This window comes from Pithys albifrons, chromosome 4, assembly GCF_047495875.1.
Source record: "Pithys albifrons albifrons isolate INPA30051 chromosome 4, PitAlb_v1, whole genome shotgun sequence".
NCBI classification, from domain to species: Eukaryota; Metazoa; Chordata; class Aves; order Passeriformes; family Thamnophilidae; genus Pithys; species Pithys albifrons.
In genome coordinates, this window is record NC_092461.1 from 11,540,134 (window position 1) to 11,559,700 (window position 19,567).

The 19,567-nt window shown below is 42.6% G+C and overlaps 1 protein-coding gene across 3 annotated transcripts in view; it reads right to left on the reverse strand.

Annotated features, from left to right (window-relative positions):
• TPPP (tubulin polymerization promoting protein) overlaps nucleotides 1-14,234 on the reverse strand; it is a 76,118-nt gene extending 61,884 nt beyond the window's left edge. Inside the window, exon 1 of one of the 3 annotated variants that reach the window (XM_071553436.1) lies at nucleotides 14,152-14,234. The gene's annotated coding sequence lies outside the window, so the exon portion shown is untranslated. Of the gene's footprint in view, nucleotides 1-13,350; nucleotides 13,470-13,761; nucleotides 13,793-14,151 lie in introns of those variants that run through there. The other 2 variants (XM_071553437.1, XM_071553435.1) reach the window with 2 other exon arrangements.
• Between the last annotated feature and the right edge of the window lie 5,333 nt (nucleotides 14,235-19,567).

Sequence of the window (19,567 nt, forward strand, 5' to 3'; positions counted from 1 at the left end):
ACAATATGCCCTTCACATTGTGGACATTACTATCTACTATTATTTCTGAAGGAAAAATAAATATCCCTTTATTTTCTGAACTGTGGGGGTTTTTGTTGTTTTTTTTTAACTGAAAAATTAAATATTATTTGAAAGTGTAGCAAAAATATTAGTGTTGTATTATATAAGGGCTAACAAGTAAGGAGGCCTCAGAGATGCTTAGATAAGGCTCTCTTGTTAACAAAAGCATTCATTTCTCAAGTTTAGGCACAAAGAACCACAGCTGTGGAATTCATTTGGAATGAATACATCCATGATGCAGGAGCTCTGAGAAGGGATGTCATTTCACACTACTCTGTAACATGTAGGACAGGTTTGTCTTTTAAATGAAACCTTAAACTGAGCAACAGAACACCAAAGTTATTTTCAGGTGTCTTCATAAACACACAAAACCAATCCCTAACATGCCAGAAGCTTCTCAGAGAAACCTCTGCCTTCTGCCCATGCATTGCTTGGCAGAAGAAGTAAGAGGCACTGCGAAGTCAGGCAGAGGGACACTGCCTGCCTGTCCCAGCAGCTGCAGGCAGGCCATGGCCAGACTCACATCTGTGGTGCTGCTACAAATTTTAATCCATAAAGAGGTGATTCAGGTGTCAGAAATTCAGCAAATACTGAATAAGGGATGGAAAGTCCACCATACTGCCTTCCCTCAGCCTTCCTTCTGAAGTCCCAGCTGTACATGGGGTGTGATTTAAGATTGGCATGTATTTCTAGTTGATGTTTCATTTCTACATCTGATAGAAAATTTCTTTGGTTTACAAACTGCACATTGACACAAACACCTCATCAAGGGAAAGTTTTAAAATTCTACCTCTTCCAATATTGTTTAACCTCTGTCACTTGAACAACCACAGCATACCCTTTCCTGCACTCTGCAACAGAACTAACCACAGCTACTTGCTATGCAGCAGTTATTGTTAAGCTTTGTGATTAGAAAGAACCTCTTAATAAAACATACACTAACAGACCTTTGTCCTTTACACTTGAGTAAATGGAACATGGCCAAAGCACTATTGCCTATTTGGAAAACATCCAAGTAAATGCTCAAAAATCTTGTTTTATCTTAAGTCTGGTGATTCTTCTGGTTTTTTTACACTGTCAGAACAAATTTTGGCCAACAAATCAAAATGCTAAATTAAAACTATTGTTACAGAAATTTACTAACTATAGCCTGAGAATTATATGTGCACCTATGAAATAAAAAAGCACAGATGGAAAGAGTTTGAAAATGTCAAGTTCATTAAAAAGTTTTAAAAAGTGACCAATTTCCATTTCTATTTCCTTTGCACCCTGCCTGCCCTCCAAAGAACATCAATTTTACCTCAGAAAACTTACCTGAAAGCATCCCAACAGAGAAACTCCAAAACTACAAGCATGCAAAGTAATTGTAAGCTACTACAAATGTTACAGATGGACACATTTTTACCAAAGTAGGATCTAGATTGACCTGTTTGATCAGGCTACTCACATTCTTTTGCTACAAAAATAGTAATGAGAGAATAAAAGAAGAAATCAAAACTACTGCTGACAAAAGAGTATTTCATTAAAAACCAGATCATGAAGATCTATGATGTACCTCTGTCTTCAAGGAAGCTTGACTTCCAAAAGCAGAAGTCTCTACCAAGTTTGTACCATTTCAAATCAACTGGAGCTGGAAAATAGAGCCAGAAATTTTCCAAGCTAACACTAACTGGCTAGAGAAAGAAATAGTACACACCAGCAGAAAGTAAAGTCTGTGTAAGATATTAAAAACAATATGCAAGTAAGAGGACAGAAGAAGGTGGAGATTGCCATGGTAAGGTATGTACAGCTCGTATCATTTGGTAATTTTATCTTGTGCCAAATAAACCTTCAAAGAGATTTTCACCTTCGCTCTTCGCAGCTCTCTCAAGAAGTTACACTCAGTGTGAGTATCTTTGAAAGGTGCAACAACTGTACAGTTTACAGGCCATAAAAAAGAAAATGTATGTGCCACTCTGTCTCATCTTAGAAAAAATAACTACGTGCCTACTTTTTAAGTATCTCCTGAACAAATTCTTTCTTTAGCCAGCATCAGTGCCTTACTTAATGCTGTGTTCTCTATAACCATAACTCAACTTTGTGCACCACAGCAGAATCATGTTTTAAAAAGCAAGTGGTGATTTCAAATCACAAGTGTAAAAATTCTGGTCTTTGAATTGTGCGACTTAAAATTACACTACTTTTGTGTCCATACTACTGTCTTACATAGTTTTCAATATGATAGCTGTGTCAATTGAAAATATTTTTTACTTGCTTTCAGTAGCTAGTTAAAAGTTTATAAATTTGTTATAAGAAAATGCTTAAAGGAATGTAATTGGCCCTCAGAGAGATAGTTCACTTCCAGACTTAGATCTTTCAGGCATCCATAAATGAACTTTGTATTGGGGTGTTTTGAGTAGTTCAGGATCAGAGGGAACAGACACACTCTACAGACAAGGCTTCAGTTTTGAATGTTGAAATCTGCTATGCAAAGCAGACTCATGTCAAAGAAATCCTCCCCATCTCAAACAGAAGGTCAAGGATAGAATAAAACTAGGGCTCTGCTGAGGTTGTGAAAAATTACCATGGGTACACCTTTTCTTGTTGAATCATAATGACAAGTTTACTTCTTAAAATCCCATGTAATAGCATGAAGTTTGCTAAAATGAAGCTACCTGGATTTATGAAAATACTGTCTTGGTCACAACTTAAACTCTTCTTTCTTAACACTACAAAGAACACACTGTGAAGAGAAATATATTCATTAATGTACTATAATTAGAAGGTAAAAAATTGCACAATACAGGATAAGAAACCAGACTTTTAATGGAGTCAGCTCCTTTATTAAGTGATTAGAGATGAGGAAGGAGATCATGCCATGTTGAAGAAATGATGTCTCCAACAGAAATACAGAATAACCTGTTTTACAAAAATACAAGTCAAGATTAGCAGTAATTTGGTGCAGGGTCAGCAAGATGACAGGTGGAAATGACTACTCTAAAATATCAATTCTAAAATTCAGTAAAACAAAACTAAGTCGCTGTTCAAAAGCATGAGCTGTGTACGTGCTGACTACAACAGTTACAGATAACCAAAGAAATGCCTTTTATCACCACCCAAAAAGTCTAGTATGTACAAGCTAATACTCACTTCCAGAGTCAGCAGAAGGAAGGAAAGTGGGACTTAGCCACCTATCCCATGCCTTCCAAATACTGCTGGCTCCAGCCTAGCAGGTCCACATCACCAGAAGCACTCATGTAAGAAAGAGGTATAAGTAAATGCTTCTAAGAGTTCAGGTTTGTGAAAGAACAACTGTCCCAAAAAATCCAGGAGTTTCAGAAACCCACAGAAAACTTAAGACAATTAGGTGATGTATATTATTAATTGCTACAATCTGTGTCATGCTGTACTCCTCTAGTAACATGAAAAAAGAGTTCTTGTCCCTTCCCAAACTCTGCAGTAGGTAAATAACACAGCACATTATACAGACAGAGATTAAGCTTGAGATCAAACTAACTGATGTTAACTGATGTTAATCACTGACATCCTGACTCACTCATGCTAAAATAGACTGGAAGTGTGGATCTCAGCACATGCCTAACCCATCAGAAAAAGTTTTCTAATATCAAACTTCCTTTCAGCCAGGGATTACAATATATACTCATCTGCAGAGAGATGGCTGTGAGACCTCCACTAGATAAAGTCATGTATTAACCTGAATTCTTCTTAAAAGGAGAGGACAAGAAGTTATTGTTTCTGCGAATTTCAGTTGTCAGTTTTCTATAGCTGTGTGAATACCAGGTACATATAAATAGGCCCAATTGGCTTAACTGTCAACTCTACTGAAAGATTAATTTACATTCTTTTCTTATCGATATTCTCTCCAGGTGTCAACTTATTTCAGGAATTTGGGTATAGTTTTGGTTTAGATTTGTGGGAATTGCTCTTAGAAGAATCCATCTCTCAGCACCAACAAGGATGATCTGACAACTTACTAGAACCCAGAGTATTTTTTCCAACAATTTCAGAAGTTTATGCAACTCTATGAATATGCACACATCCTACCTGGTCAGAATTCCCCACAGCACCTTTCCCACCCTGGCCCTGAGAACTACTTCATGGCATATCTGCTCAGCTGCAGACAGCTTAGTACTTGTCACAGAAGTTGGCATCGTTGCCATACAACAAGACAGAGAAACCGAAACAGAGGGATGAAGAAACATGACTGTTCTGTTGCCAGAATTCAGAACACAATGAGGACCCTGGGACCCATACTCTGCACTGCTTTAATTATTTAAGCCACATAAAGCATGTACAGGAGCGTAAGGGGTGCTCTGAAGAACCAATATTCCCTGACTCTATAAAGGAAATGTAAATACAATCTCTAGCTGCAAATCCATTAAACCAGCTCAGGATCTCTGCACCAAAAGACTTTTTTTTTTTTTTTAATAAGAAAAAATCAACAGGATAGAATAATCTGATTGCCCACCTTTTTGGGCTATACCATGTGCTTTCTCATATGTTTTATCTAGTTTGCCTCTACCACACTAAGAATATATTGTCCCAATATAAGTTGAATAGCTTTCATTTGCAGCAAGTATTAAAAGTATTAAAATGCAGCTTTTAATGGAAGTCATCATTACTGCCTCAGAAATTAATAATTGTCTAAGGCAGCACAACAGACTAGAACTCTAGAGCAGATACTTATTAGAGTCTCAGATACATTCACGTTAATGAAAAAGGCAGCTTATTTTAAAACTTGTTTGTTCTTCAGAATATTTATGAACCAAGAATTGGTTAAAACAAGGTGAAAAGTACTGTGAACTAAGGGAAACTTCCAGTTCAAATTTATTAACAGGAGAGTCATTCAAGCATCAAGCAGACCTCTGTTCGGAAGACTGCTGAGATTGATGAATTGGCAGAAAAGATTAGACAGCATGATGGCACAGCTGCAATGCAATAATGGCACTACCATCATCTGCTCTTTCCTGTCATGCTCACCTTTGCATATGCCAGCCTTAGTTCTCAGGCCTAACCCCCAGCTCCACTGCAACTTGCAGTGCGACTACACAAGACCCCAGTTACATTTACACTGAGCTTCAAGGTCCCCAGGGTCACCCTCCAGTGAACATCCAAAGTCTGCAGTGTAAACTCCTCAGGCTTCTACACCCATTTTAAAATGCACTTATCTGCTCAGGTTCTCAATCATAGCCCTGATCCCTCCCTGATTTCTTAATCCCTTCTACCATGTGCCTCAGAAAACTGAAAAGTAAAAACTTACAAATTGTGTCCCTGACTTCCTTCTGTTCTTCAGTTTCTTTTGCTGTTGTTTTTACACCAAGTCCAAGGTTCCACTTTGTTACGTCAGACTACAGAACTTTGGCCACAAGATAATTGAGATGCTACAGTAGCTGTACCCTAAATATCCACCAAGATACAATCCGAAACAGAGGTCCCCCAGTCCTTTCTGCAACATTCTTGCCACTCAGCAATACTGTTGTGTATTTTGTCTCCATGATCTGCTAAGTGAGAAGGGCAAGCAGGTAAGTCACAGCACAAAGACTAGACTTAACAGCAAAGCTACTGCTCTACCATCTGCAGAATGTCACCACCAGGTTAAAAAAGGTGTGTTTCAAGCACTCTTGTTCCATTTTTGCTGATCTTCAGGTCGAGTATGAGCATGGAGGCTTTACAACACTCTTGTTCTTTGTAACTGCTATTTGGAACAAAAAATCTCATCCAACTCGTCTTCCCTGCATCCTCACCTTCCAAAAGAGAGGGAATACCACCTATTAATCAGCAATAGCATCTATGCATCTATGTCGTTGGCCAAGAAAAATGGGATCCTATATTTAGTCAGATAGAATCCCTCATGTATGTAATTACATTTGAATGAATGCTCAAGAAAATAACAGGCAGGAATCTACAGATTTTAATTGAGAATTAGAAAAAGACTAGGGAGAAAAGAGAGATTGAATGAACCCCTTGCAAGGCATTTAACACAGCCAGCAAGTCTGGTATTATGTAAAAACCTGAAAAACCATATGTTTTTGAACATTAACAATTTTATTTCCGTTTTAACCACAATAAGCTTCCACAAACGTCCTATTTCTGTGCCATTCCCTTATAAATGCACGAGACACATCACTCTTACATTTTCAGATCCTTAGCCTAGCCAAACTACCAGCCTTCCTAAAGTTAGTTCTTAGATAGTCTTAAACCTGAAAAGTCATCGGCTTTCAGAAATTGGCGCACAAAAAGCATTCTGCCCACAAGCACACAACCCAGCAGTTTTATGTCAAATGTTACCTGGTTTTACCTTCCATTCATCTGCTAATCTTTCCTGCACATCAGGTGTTGGCAAACATGTAAGTGCATAGGATGTAATTTTTATCAGAATCCGTTTCTGCACTATTGGTAACATCTATCCACTGCACTACAAATAGTTGCCATCCAAAATCTCTGAAGACCTTGCAGTCAACCCAAACAAACAAAGAAAGCAACTCTGCAATGAGCAACTTTGCAATGAGCTACTTTGCGATGGTGCTATTTTTATGAGTGAACTGGATTCATAACATCATGAAACAGTGCAAGGCATTTGAATTTGTCTGACTGCATCTGGTTTATTTTAGTACCTGATCTACTTCTCCTTGTTTTAAAAATGTTACAAAATTGCAGTGAAAGGGACTTCTCATTTATTTTCTGTCTGTAATTATTTATGGCAAACACAAACAGCAGAGACAAAGTACAACAGTTGGAATATTTTTTCCCACATTTTTGCATAAACATTCAAGCTGAGGGAAGGGATAAACAGATGGAGAAATGCAACGTTCTCCCAATAAAATGCAATGCTCTGGACAATGCTCTTAAAGCTTTCTCCACATATATCTGTAGGAACCAGAGTTAAGGCAGTTCTCCAGAAACCTGCTCTGGGTATATTTCCCCACATGTGATGCTGAAGTGAAGGAGAGCCCTCCATTTTCTCTAGCATATAACACAGAAGGCAAATGAGCAGAGAACACTGCAGAACAAGCAAGGCTAACACAACTCTACCTGCATTTAAACCCACCTTTACTTAAACAAAATTAAATCCTTTCCCAGGCTTATTGAGGAACTGCAAGGCTGAACCTCAAGCTCTCATAACCACTGTGAATCCAGCACTATGGACAAGGGCAAGGCTGACCAGTTCATGCAGCTACATTAAGACCTTCAGAGGACACAGAGTAACAAAAAAGGTGGCTACACAAGCTGTCCAATGTTTCTCCTTAGCAAAACAGTATTTCAGACAGTGAACATATGCCATTAAACTTACAAGCACTGAGATTATTCTGACTGCTGACAAACTATTGTTAGTTACTGTTCTAAGTATTGCTATTCACCTAGTTACTTCTATGTCATCACTTACATACATAGCTAGGTTTAGTTCAGTAAATTACATTCTTCCATTTCAAAGAACCACTTCATAATATCACTTCTTTATATAAATGAAGCACAAACCTTTATCAGTAATAGTTCTATTACAACTTTTTTCTTTTAAAAGACATGTTTTCACATGACAACACTTAAAGCTACCCCAAAATTCTTTATCTAACTAACTCTTTACTAGCTCTACAATATACTGTTAATGCCACCATATCAATTACACCAGGTTTCAACTAGGAAGGTAAAAGCATTAATACAAGTATACACAACATATATCTATACTAGTGAACTCCTATGATGCTTTTTCCTTTTTTCTACTATGCCACTATTCCACTGGAGGGTTCCACTTACTAAGTATTCTTCCTAAACTCTGCTGTCATTAGTAGCTGAAAAATCTGGACACAAACATTCTTCAGTTTCACACACAGGCAAGGAAGCAAGGCAGAATCTAGAAATGCCTCCACAGAAGAAAGTGAATACGACACCAATTAAAACACAGTAAAAGAGGAGACTCAACTGTGTAGATATTTTTTCATGGTGCATCAAAAAAAAAGGACTTGGGAATCACAGATCCAAAAGGAGTGGAAGACAACAGCTGCTCCTCACAGTAGTTAGTCATACAATTAATTTACAGCTCCAAATAACATGCTGGGCCTGTCATCACTTCAGGATTAGTTGAGTACAGGTTCCACTACAATTGCAGAGCTTGCTTAGCCTCATTTCTTCATACACTGCACATTGTACCCTCATACCACCCCCACCCACACCAGACTACTAACCTGAACTTCCACAGAACCCTTTCAAAATACTTCTGGAAAAGCCATGAGTAATGAAGATCCACGCCATGAAAGGAGATCAGAGATGGTACAGCAAGGTCACTTCAAACTCCAGCAAGATGGGGGACTTGAGTACTCTATAGGTAAAAAGTATCTAGAGAGCCAAACTGGTGCTATTGACAGGGACAGAGTTAGATCTAAAAAAAATGAGCTAACAGACTTACAGGCCTTGAAAGCGCTGTAAGATTTAGTAGTCACAAAGTATCACCTCTGATCAAAGAACTGGAGATGCTGTAAAGAGTTTAAAAACCACGAGACAAGATGTTTCACCATAAGACACTTTAAAAATTACATCACTGGGATTCTTTAAGTGACTGAAGTCACATGAATGAGAGATTCAAATACCTTTGTAGAGAAACTGAATCACACACTGAATGGCTCTTTACTGCCAAGATATCAAAAAAACTCAACAGCTGAAAATTCAGGCTATGTCAGTGCAAATTAGAAGTATGACTTCCTTAGGAAGAGACAATCAACCATGCCAGATACTAAAGGTAACTTCCAAGAATAGCTGCAAATACTTCACATCCTCATGTCTCCACATTAGACTTTGTTTAATACAGAAGATACACTTAGTCAAGCATCTCTGACTTTTATCAATGTAGGTTATTGCTCTCAGATCACTAACTGAAAATAACCAATGGCTGAATCAGATTAGATTGCCCAAAGATCCCTCATGTTCCTAAAGTCAGCTACTTTAGTTTTGTCTGAATCCAAGAAAATAAACCAACCTTTAAGTACAGAATTTTCTAAACTACCAACAGTTTGGTACAAAACAAGAAGGGAAATACTTTCTTTGCTAAATCATCAATAAGTTCTTTCACATCTATAAGCTCCTCTAAGATGAAATGTTTGGGTATTAGTTCTTCCAACAGCGAAATAAGAAGAGATAGGCAGAACAGATTTGGTTTTAAATTAAAAATAAACAGAGTCAACAACAACTAAAGAACAATATTGTGAGCAAGATCTCAGTATTTTCAGTTCCATTGCAAGAATTTCCTTAGCACTGATCCAATAAAACAACATTTTGGAACTTGAGCTAGGACTGCAACCCTCAGAGATTCAAGCAAAAACTGTTACATAATTTTTTTTTCCCAAGTTTCTCTGTGCTCATTTTGCCAAATGCTCTGATATATGAACACTGACACATAAGCATGTTCTTGAGATTAGCCAAGATGGGCAAGAATTGACTTCATAAGATTATTTAAAACAGTTATACTGCAGACTGATTTTTTGGTTTTTTCATCTGCAACATAATGCATTGAGACTTTGGTCTGCACACTCCTTGTTGGTAGCTCTTGAGTTTCCATCCAAGGACAAGGTAAACTCATATCACACACTCAGGACACTACGAGGCAGGAGAAAGATCAGGAAAAGAAAAAGAGGAGGGAATCTGAAGACAACTAGCAAGATTAAGAGCTTCACAGCTGCCTCAGAGCCCTGACACAACTAAGAACCCCTCTCAGCAGCAGCCCAGTGAATTGCCCACACACTACATGTAACAACTAACAATAAAGAAAAACTTCCCATCTGTTTCGATGGACATACCACTGTGAGCCAAAAAAAATGAGTAGCACAAAATCAGTCTGTTCTGCTGTCAGCACTTGAGATAAACACCCACTCAGAGAGTGTCCTGAAACCCGAGCAGGATACACATACTTGCCCTGTAACACATGCACAGGTCCTGGGTACTTTAAAACCATATTTGTATTGTATTTTACCAGTAATATCCTCTAAATGTACAGTTAACGTCACTACTATTGCATTCCAATAACCATTGAAATGGGAAATTCTTGCAGTACTTCTAGGTATAGGCAATTTGGGATGGGCAGAGTAATGCATTCAATCACAAATTTCTTACAGGTGGTGAGGGTATATTTGTTATTATGTATTTTGTGGGGGTTTTGGCACATGACAGCGATGAGAAGAAGAAAGAGCTAGAAGATTGAAAACACTGGGGGAAAGGCAAAATAATGTGATTTTTCCCATACAACACTTTGAATTTGAAATGAAAACTCCATTTCAAAATTTTAAAATATTACCTTAAATTTAAAAAACTGTTAAATAGTCTGAAGCGAAAATTTTTCATATTGGGTTGATGTAGGCTTTTAACTTTCAGCATTTAGTCAAGTTAAATACATTCACATATTCCAAGAATCCCCCATAGAGAACGGTGCAATCCTTACATTTAGTTCTACAATTCCCTTTGCTCTAACATATGAGAATGAGAAAGTACACAATGGACAATGCACACATGTACCACTGCATCCTTCTTAACTTGGTTCCTTTTTTTGCATCAAAGTGTCTTGTTCTGTATTTTGGATCATATTATTTTGGGGGCTGGGCCCCAGTTTTTACTCCATGGTTACACAGGACATAACACACTAGTTAAGGTGCCTGAGCACAGCTCCCAGACACTACCCAATACAAACAGTACGCAAAATATTTCTTTCTAACTGGCAGAGGCACCTAAAAGCACTTATGCCCATACTAGTCATGACAGTATGGCAGAGAAACAGTAGAGGTGAAAATTATATACCTGCATTTAACTTCAGTTCTGCACAGCATAAAAATGGGTTTCTGGGGGAGAAAAAACTAAACTTTGTTGCTTGGTGAAGAGTCCATTTCATTTATGCAAGGCCTGCAAGCAGTAGGCATGGACAAACAGAAAGGACTTCACATCATTGAGTGACTGACTACACCACAGAATGACTGTTCTTGTTATAATATATGGAATATATACAATAAGATATATAAGTATATACAGAGATAGAGTCTTGTGAATACAGTAACATCCTCACACTGGAGACTTACCTAATCAAAGTGTTAAAAGCAAGAAAAATATCTGATATTATTTTATATATTATTCTGGTTTGTAATTTTATATCTGAAAGTTATCAAGTTTAAACATTGTATGGCTTATTCTCTGAAGCACTACAAGATATACTAAGTACAATTAATTGCTTCTACCTATGAGAATGCAGTAATGTTAACAAAATTTGACATAACTGCCTCTTTCCCTCATTAAAAGAACCTTTTTTCTTTTTCAAATTAAGCTCAAGATACAAGGAGCAAAAATAACTTCTATTATACAGATGACTACAGAAAGTAACTGGAATCCACTAAAAATTAAATAAAAAGACATATTTGACCACAGTCAATCCAGAGATTAAACTGGACAAAGAAACAACTACTTGCTGGATGTCTATTTCCATTTATAAATATCTTTTCTTAGATTTACAAGGGTCAAATGCAAGCACTGTAGGAGATTCCTCTGTGAACTTTATCTGCAATTTGATCCTTGCATAGCATGCTGTCTAAGCATTACACTGTACTATAATTTAATACTAGGCATACACTTCAGCAGTTACAAATTATGGACTATTTAAATGCATATGACTGTGACCCAGAGATGTACAAAAGCTTCAAAACAGCATTTTATTTTGGGTTGGCAAGAAGCATGGTTGAATTGCGGTAGGGCCTGTAAAAACATAAAGAAGTTGCTCATCCCTAAAGGCTTAAAAAATAGCCATTGCCATTTTAAAAATAAGTTGTATACATTTGATAAAAACAGCCATGCTATTTTAAGCCTGAGACTATGAAAGCGTATAGGTGTCTCTGTGGTTTTCCCCAAAGTTTTCACAGAACCAGAGGGAAAAAAACCCAAACCTTAATGGTTCATTATCATGCTAACCCCTTCTAACCGGCTAAAGCATGATATTTAATGACGGTAGTTAAGAAGACAGTGTTAAGGCTCAGTAAAAGACATACATCATGTGTTTCATTTCAGGCTCTGGGTTGGGTTTGCTCCTCCTTTTCTTTTCAAATAAACATGAGCAGTTATGCAATCCTCTGTAAAACCCGAAGAAAATGCCCCCTCCCAAAACTGCCCATGTAGAGCCTGGAAAACGCGAATAGGGAAACTGGTTGTCAGCAGCACCTCCTGCAAGATTCGAAGCCGTCAGCGTTTAAGATGCTTTTCACATGCGTGTTCACCACCTTGTAGCACACATCTAGCCTCCCCTTGGAATAATTTCACCAAGGAACAAGAGCTTTTACCCTGGATTGCAGAACTATTTGCAATGGCTGGCGAAGGAGGGGGTGGAGGGACGGGCGAGCAAGGGATGTATTTATTTTCTAAGGAGCTATCCGGGGTCATAGATTAATTCACAGGATTTTGCCTCGTCCTTGTCTTCCACCCTGGAGCACTGCACTCGGCTGTATACCTGCAGCCCGTAAAAAGCCTTCCACACCCGATGCTGGTTTTTGCGGAGGACGCAATACAGGAGCGTCTCTCGGAGATGGAGCCCCTTTAGCAGTAAAAGCGAAAAAAAAAAAAAAAGAAGGCAAGTCGCGTCTACCCATCGGTCTCCATAAAAGGGGACCGCTGCCTCTACACAAGCGCACGCAGCAGCTGCAGCGGCCGGGGCTTTGTTGTCGGCTCCGGAGCGCAGCGCAGCGTTCGGTGTGAGCGCGCAAGGTGGCTCCTTCCCGGCTCCTTCCCCGGCTCCTTCGGGAGACGACCGCGGCGGCAGCGCCGGGCTCGGCAGCTCCAGCATCGTCCATCTTCGGAGCCGCCCGGGGCTGCTGCGGTCCCTCCGCGATGGCGACCGGGGGCTGCGGCCGCAGGAGCCCACGCCGATGGCAGGCGAAGGCGCGCCCCTCCACGCCCAGCCCCTCTCCCGCCCGGCCCTTCCCGCGGGCCCCGGAGCGGATCGGCGAACACGGCGCAGACCGGGGGGAGTGGCAGGGAGGGAGCGGCGCCGCGCCCGCAGCCCCCCGCGTTGCATAACGGCGGTGCCGCCGGGCCGGGCTGGACTGGGTGCCCCTGCGGTGAGGACGGCAACGGGTTGGGGGTACCGGCGCCTGCAGCCCCCCGGCAGCGCCCTCTCCCCTCGCGCCCTCGACAGCCGAGCGGCGACCCATCAGCGGCGCGATGCAAAGGAGGGAGTGGGCAATGCGGGCATCGCACACGACAAGCACCCCACGCACCCCACTCAGCCCCAGCGACGCAGGGCTCGCCTCGCCCCGGGCAGAGCCGTCCCGCACTCACCGCCAGCTGCGGAGGGGCGGCAGGTCTCGGGGCGCTCCCCGGCTGCGTCCGGCGCTGTCGGCAGCGGCCGCTGCTCTTGGGGCCGCAGCGGCGGTTGCGGCAACACCTCCCCCCCCGCGCGGGCATTGGCGGCGCCCACAGGCCGCGAGCGCCCATAGGCCGCGAGAGCGCCGGGAGGGGCCGCGCCCGCCCCGCGCCGCTCCGCGCTCCTGCCTTACATGGGCCGCGCCCGCTGATCCCGCGCTGTCCGCACCGCACCCGCTGGTCCCGCGCTGTCCGCGCCCGCTGATCCCGCCGCGCCCCCACCGGCCTCTCCCGCGCGCTGTCAGCACCCGCGCCCGCTGATTCCGCTCTGTCCGCGTCCGCGCCCGCACCCACCGCTCCCGCCGCGCTCGCACCCACCGCTCCCACCGCTCCCGACGCGCCGCGCCCGCCGCTGCTCCCGCACCCGCCGCTGCTCTTGTACCCGCCGCCGCTCCCGCGCCCGCCGCCGCTCCCGCGCTGTCCGCTCCTGCCGTAACCGCTCCTGCTCCCGCCGCTGGACCCAGCGCGGGGAGGCAGGTGCGCAGCGGCAGGTGGAGCCGCGGCCGCCCCGAGAATCCCCTGCCCCCTTCCCGCGACACCCAAGGGATGGCAGTGCCCTCCTTGTCCTGCCGCTCGGCCGTGCTCCAGACTGGGGTTGTCGCCGTAGCTACAAACCGCATAGGAGGGTGGGCTGTGTGGTGCTGCGGGCATTCCATAAAAGCCTCGCCTTCCCTCAGCTTGCCTGGGCTGGCACAGCAGAGAGGCGCAGCCACCAACCTGGTCTGGAGCAATCCATTCCAAAATCCGAGAGCACAGAGACAGTTTGGGAGTCAGCAGAAATCCAGTGAACGCTTGTGCATCCTCATTTGTAAATTTATAACCAAAGTCCAACGACCCCACTGAACCTGGTGGACTGTAACTTGATGGATGCTGTGCTGGAATGAAGTTAATCTATCTGCAGAGATGAGGGAGGGGAGGAAAGCCAAAATGTTGATGTGCAATGGAGTCTCGATTTTTCAAATGCAGGAGAGATATATAGCTAACTTTTTTAATTGTTCATATACCTGTGCTTGCCTTAAGATGCACAACAACAGTTTGCAAACTATAGTAAAACTAGCTTATGAAGTCGGATTTCAGTAACTTAAGGCAATTATTGAGATGACATAGAATGTCATAAAGGGGCCTTAAAGGCACCTTCACGTTGAGTTTGGCTGTACTACCAATGGAGGTGTTGTGGTAGAGATGGGCAAATGCACTTGTGATCTCTTGTAAGAACACAAAATAAAATCATCTACATACACCCCCAAGTCCTCCTCTGCAGGTTTGCTCTCAATGCCTTCGTGCTCTGGCCTGTATTGGTACTCAGCAGTGAGACTAAACATGTATTCTTGGCAGGCACACACATTCAAACACATTTCTGGAACATACACATGCATTACTCACATGGACAGCTACACAGATCAGTACAGACAGAAACACTCAGCACTCACAAACACGAACAGCACCAATGGCCTCATCTTGTTGCCCTTTGGCTAATCAGGATGTAAGTCTATTAGTAATAAATGTATTTATACATATAATGTGGATTTCTCCAGTAGCTGAACTTAGATACTCAGTCTATCCCTGGATCCACCGTGTCCCCCACTGCTGTACCCTGGACATAAAGCTGCCAAGACTTGCAATCCCACTGTGGTTCTTACAGACCTCACTCACAGACACACATTGTACCTGGATTCGTGACCTTCTCTGCAGCTGTACCCTAGACATAAAAACCCCACTCCAGTGCCTGGTACAGACCTCCTTCTCACATCCACTACAGTCCTCTCAGTAGTTTAGCTTAGACACACCGTCCATCCAGTAATGGCCATGGATCCCAGGTCTCCCCAGTTGCTGACATCTGGACAGTACTCTTCAAACCCCACAGTCCCACTCCAGCTGCTGGTTCAGATTTCCTTGTACACAGCAGCACATAAACATGCACACTGTGGATCTCTCCTGGGCACACACCACCCAATATCTGAGACAGGCCATCCCTCCAGCCAGGATCATTGTTCTTCCCAGCTGCCTCCCACACAGATACACACACACATGCAGTCTCTCAGTTGACCTTACATCTTCTCCATCACTTGGCATAGACTGGTCCCTTTGAAAGCCAACTTCTCCAAATGCCTTATTACCAGAGATATAGTTCCTTCCCAAACCTCTCAATCTCCTTTCCACTTAGTCTGACTTGATATTTTGCACTCTAACTTGATCCAATTACTCACACCATAAACACACATGACCCCCTGATCTGAAGTGGAGTTGATGGCACTAGTTTTTACTTGCTCCAGTCTCTCCAGACACTTGCTCCAGACACTGCTGATATACAGGCCCTATAATCCCTGATCTGACTTTAGTTGTTGACACTTAGACATCCATACAATCACATCCACACAGAACAGAATCCCCTCAATTAAGAGACTAGTTAGAAATGTAATTTAAGAAGAAGGCAGCACAGCAGGTGATAACCAGGGATTATAGGGCCTGTATATCAGCAGTGTCTAACTAGAGAGACTGGAGCAAGTAAAAACTAGCCTCTTAGCCCCCTATGACTCACACTTGTTCCTCTCCAAGCCAAGTCCTCCCATTCTCTGCCTTTTGTTTGTCCCCTAAACATGCCATAAGAAGTCTTATGCAATCTCAAGATTTCCTGAATGTCAGGGGAGGTTCACACTTGATATCTGAAAACATTTATTTACCAAGAGGATGGTCAACCCTGGAAGAGGCCTCCTGTAGAATTTGTTGATGCCTTGTGCCTTTCAGTGTGTGAGGCATTCGAACAATGCCCTTAATAACATGATCAGCCCTGTAGTGATCAGACAGTTGGGCTTGATGAACATTGTAGCTCTTGCCTATCCTTTTTCCTTTCCTTTTTCCTTTCCCCTTTCCTTTCCTTTCCTTTCCTTTCCTTTCCTTTCCTTTCCTTTCCTTTCCTTTCCCCTTCCCTTTCCTTTCTCCTTTCCTTTCTCCTTTCCCCTTCCCTTTCCCTTTTCCCCTTCCCTCCCCCTTTCCCTCCTCCTTTCTCTCCCCCCCCTTCCCCTCCCCTCCCCCTTCCCTCCCCTGCCCAAAATTTATCCCCCACATCCCATAGTGTGTCATATACTCTCTAGGCAATAGCCCCCACTTCAGCTCGTAAGTTTGTCCTGGAGAGCCTTTCCAGACTCATCTGGTGTGTTTCAGACCTGGATGATGAGTGTCAGTTCTCCTTTCTCCCAGTCCTGAGAGACACCAAGAATCTTCTTTTCTGAGTTCCCCATAAAGCTGGAGGTTCCCTTGCTTCATATTGTTGCTCTGTGCTACATTTGGAGTGTGAAGATGAGATTTTTATCAAATAGACTAATAACTCTTAATTTCTGATCACACTTTGAAGAACCCCTGTTCTCAGACAGAGAGGCTTCAGAGGTTTCATTTTGCGATTTAATCTAACAATTTATTAATTTAATTCCTACTTCTGAATTCATACTATTCAAAATGTGCCATCGTGAAGTTTTGGTAAAGACAAATGAGTCACAAAAATAAGTCACTGATACCTTAGGGCAAGTATGTGCTGCCAACCTATTCCTCACTGGCCTCCTTTCCATCCTTCAGTTCACTCTGTCAGGTACCTCACTCTCCAGAGGCTGTGATAGGGAGGAGATAAAAGGTTAGTTCCTTAATTTCATTCTTCAGCTGGGGTTTGTTGTTCAAGATGCTTAAGCCCCCCCCAAAACTAATTTTTTTAGAAGTCTAGTATAAAACCACAAAAGCCCATTTTAGGATTATTGGTGTTTGGTTTACATGGCAAGGTTTTGGTCGCAGGAGGATAGAGGGGTGGCTTCTGTGAGAAGATGCCAGAAGCTGCCCCTGGGTCAGAAAGAGCCAGCTCCAGTTGGCTCCAAGACAGACCAAAGCTGAGCTGGCCAAAGCTGAGCCTGGTGATAACACACTGTGATACTGTATTTAAGAAGGGGGGAAATGCTGCACAGCAGCAGCAAATGGGAGAGAGGACAGTACACAAAACTATTCAGATCCCAAGGTCATTGAAGAAGGAGTGGGGAGGAGGTGCTCCAGGCACCAGAACAGAGATTCCTCTGCTGCCAGAGGTGAAGGCTGTGGTGAGAGAGGCTGTTCTCCTGCAGCCCATGGAGCAGATAACCACCCTGTAGCTTGTGGAGGTGCAGATGGATGTTCCCTGAAGGAAATTGTGAACCTACAAAGAAAAAGCCTATGCTGGAGCCAGCTCGTGACAGGACCTGTGACCCTATGGAGAGGAGCCCATGATAAGTAGGTTTTCTGGCAGGACTTGTGATCCCATCTGTGGATCCACACTGGAGCAGTCTGTTCCTGAAGGACTGCACCCTGTGGTAAAGACCCACACTGGAACAGTTCAAGAAGAACTGCAGCCCATGGGAAGGACCTGTGTCATGTAAGTTTGTGAAAGACTGTCTCCCATGAGAGGGATCCTGTGCTAGCAGAAGGGCATAAGGAGTAAGGAATGGCGGACAAAACATTATGAACTGACCTAAACCCCTCTTCCCCAACCCTCTGCACAGCTCAGGAGGAGGAGATAAAGAAGTCAAGAGTGAAGCTGAGCCTGGGAAGAAAGGACCACTGAGGGGAATGTGTTTTAAGATTTGGTTTTATGTCTTGCTATCCTACTCCGTCCTTTTGATTGGCAATAAATTAAATTAATTTCCCCACATAGAGTCTGTTTTGCCTGTGTTGGTTATTACTGAATCATATCCCTGTCCTTGTCTTGACCCATGAGCCTTTTGTCACATCTCCTATTGGGAGGTTATAGTGTGGTTTGGTGGGCACATGGAAGACTAGCCAACGTGAACACACCATATTATCACACTACCTTAATAAACTTTGGATTCATCTTAATGCTGTGTGAAAATTATCTTCATCTATATTGTATAGCAAATTTGGCAGCTCTTCTTTGCATTTATTTTAGTTTTTAGCTCAAGAATGCAATCACTTGGTTCTATGTGTGCCTTGGACATTTTTTCAAAAAACAAAGTAATGTGAATGCCAACATGCATCTATGTTGTGGTTTTCTGCAGCACTCAGTACATTTATTTTACACAATACAAGTACACTGTTACAATTAATTCCCTAGAGTTTCCAGAAGCTCTCTCTCGTCCCTACACAAAGAATGATTTTTCTCAGTCTAGAAAAGAATCTATTCAGTTTTATACTGATGAGACAGTAGCACTCTGCTACAGAACAGGGCCTCACAGAAAACCCAGAGAGTAGTCCAACCTCTGATTATCTTGGTCTTCTCTGGAAGTCTATTCTCTCTCAAGAAAAGGACATCCTTGACCATGACCTCAAGATCTCCCTGTCTTATCCTAAGATCAGCTGCATTCCCCCAGGAGGTTAGTACAGCTGTGTTTGTAGGCTGTCCCTGTGGCTGAAGGATACCATCTTTTCTTCTTGGCACAGGCCATTGTGTGAGTTCCCACGAGACCTGACCTGATGATTTGTAAGTGTGACCTAGCATTTGAAATTCTCTTTTGCTCTTCTAAATAGACATTTGAAAATATGGTTGATCAAATGTAATTATTTCTGACACACCCTTGTTAAACACTCCCAAGCCACTGCAGCTGGAGTACTTACCCTGAGAACCCAGGGAGGGAGCAGAGTGGAGGCAGGCACTGCCCATACCCTGGGTCCCAGTGGGACTCTCAGAATGCAAAATTCCTACAAGCTGCAGGTTAAGGATAAGCTTTCTTGCCTCTGGGCTAATGGCCACCCAGAGCAAAAAACTGGCTCTAGAGTTTGCCTTTATAGAGCTACATAATAAAAGCACAACCAGATTTCATGCTGAATTCCAGGATATTACTGATATTAATCAACCCTATGAGAAGAACACAGATCTATTCAAAATAAAACTGTACATATTTCCCCATTTCATTGTCTCTATCACCTAACATGCCAGTTCTTCTTTCGCTTCAAGCCAAAGTCTTCTGTGAGAGAGGCAGGTCTGTGCCCTGCAGAGGACATAGCTTCTTTTCAATCTTCTGTACTTACAGCCCATCCCTGTTATTTCTACAATGTTTATCTTCATATGAATTCTGTTCAAAATTTTGTTATTTAAAATCTTTTTTTGCTTTTTCTTCCCTCCTTCCCTGGTTCTCTACATGACAGAAAATTCTTTCCAGTTTAG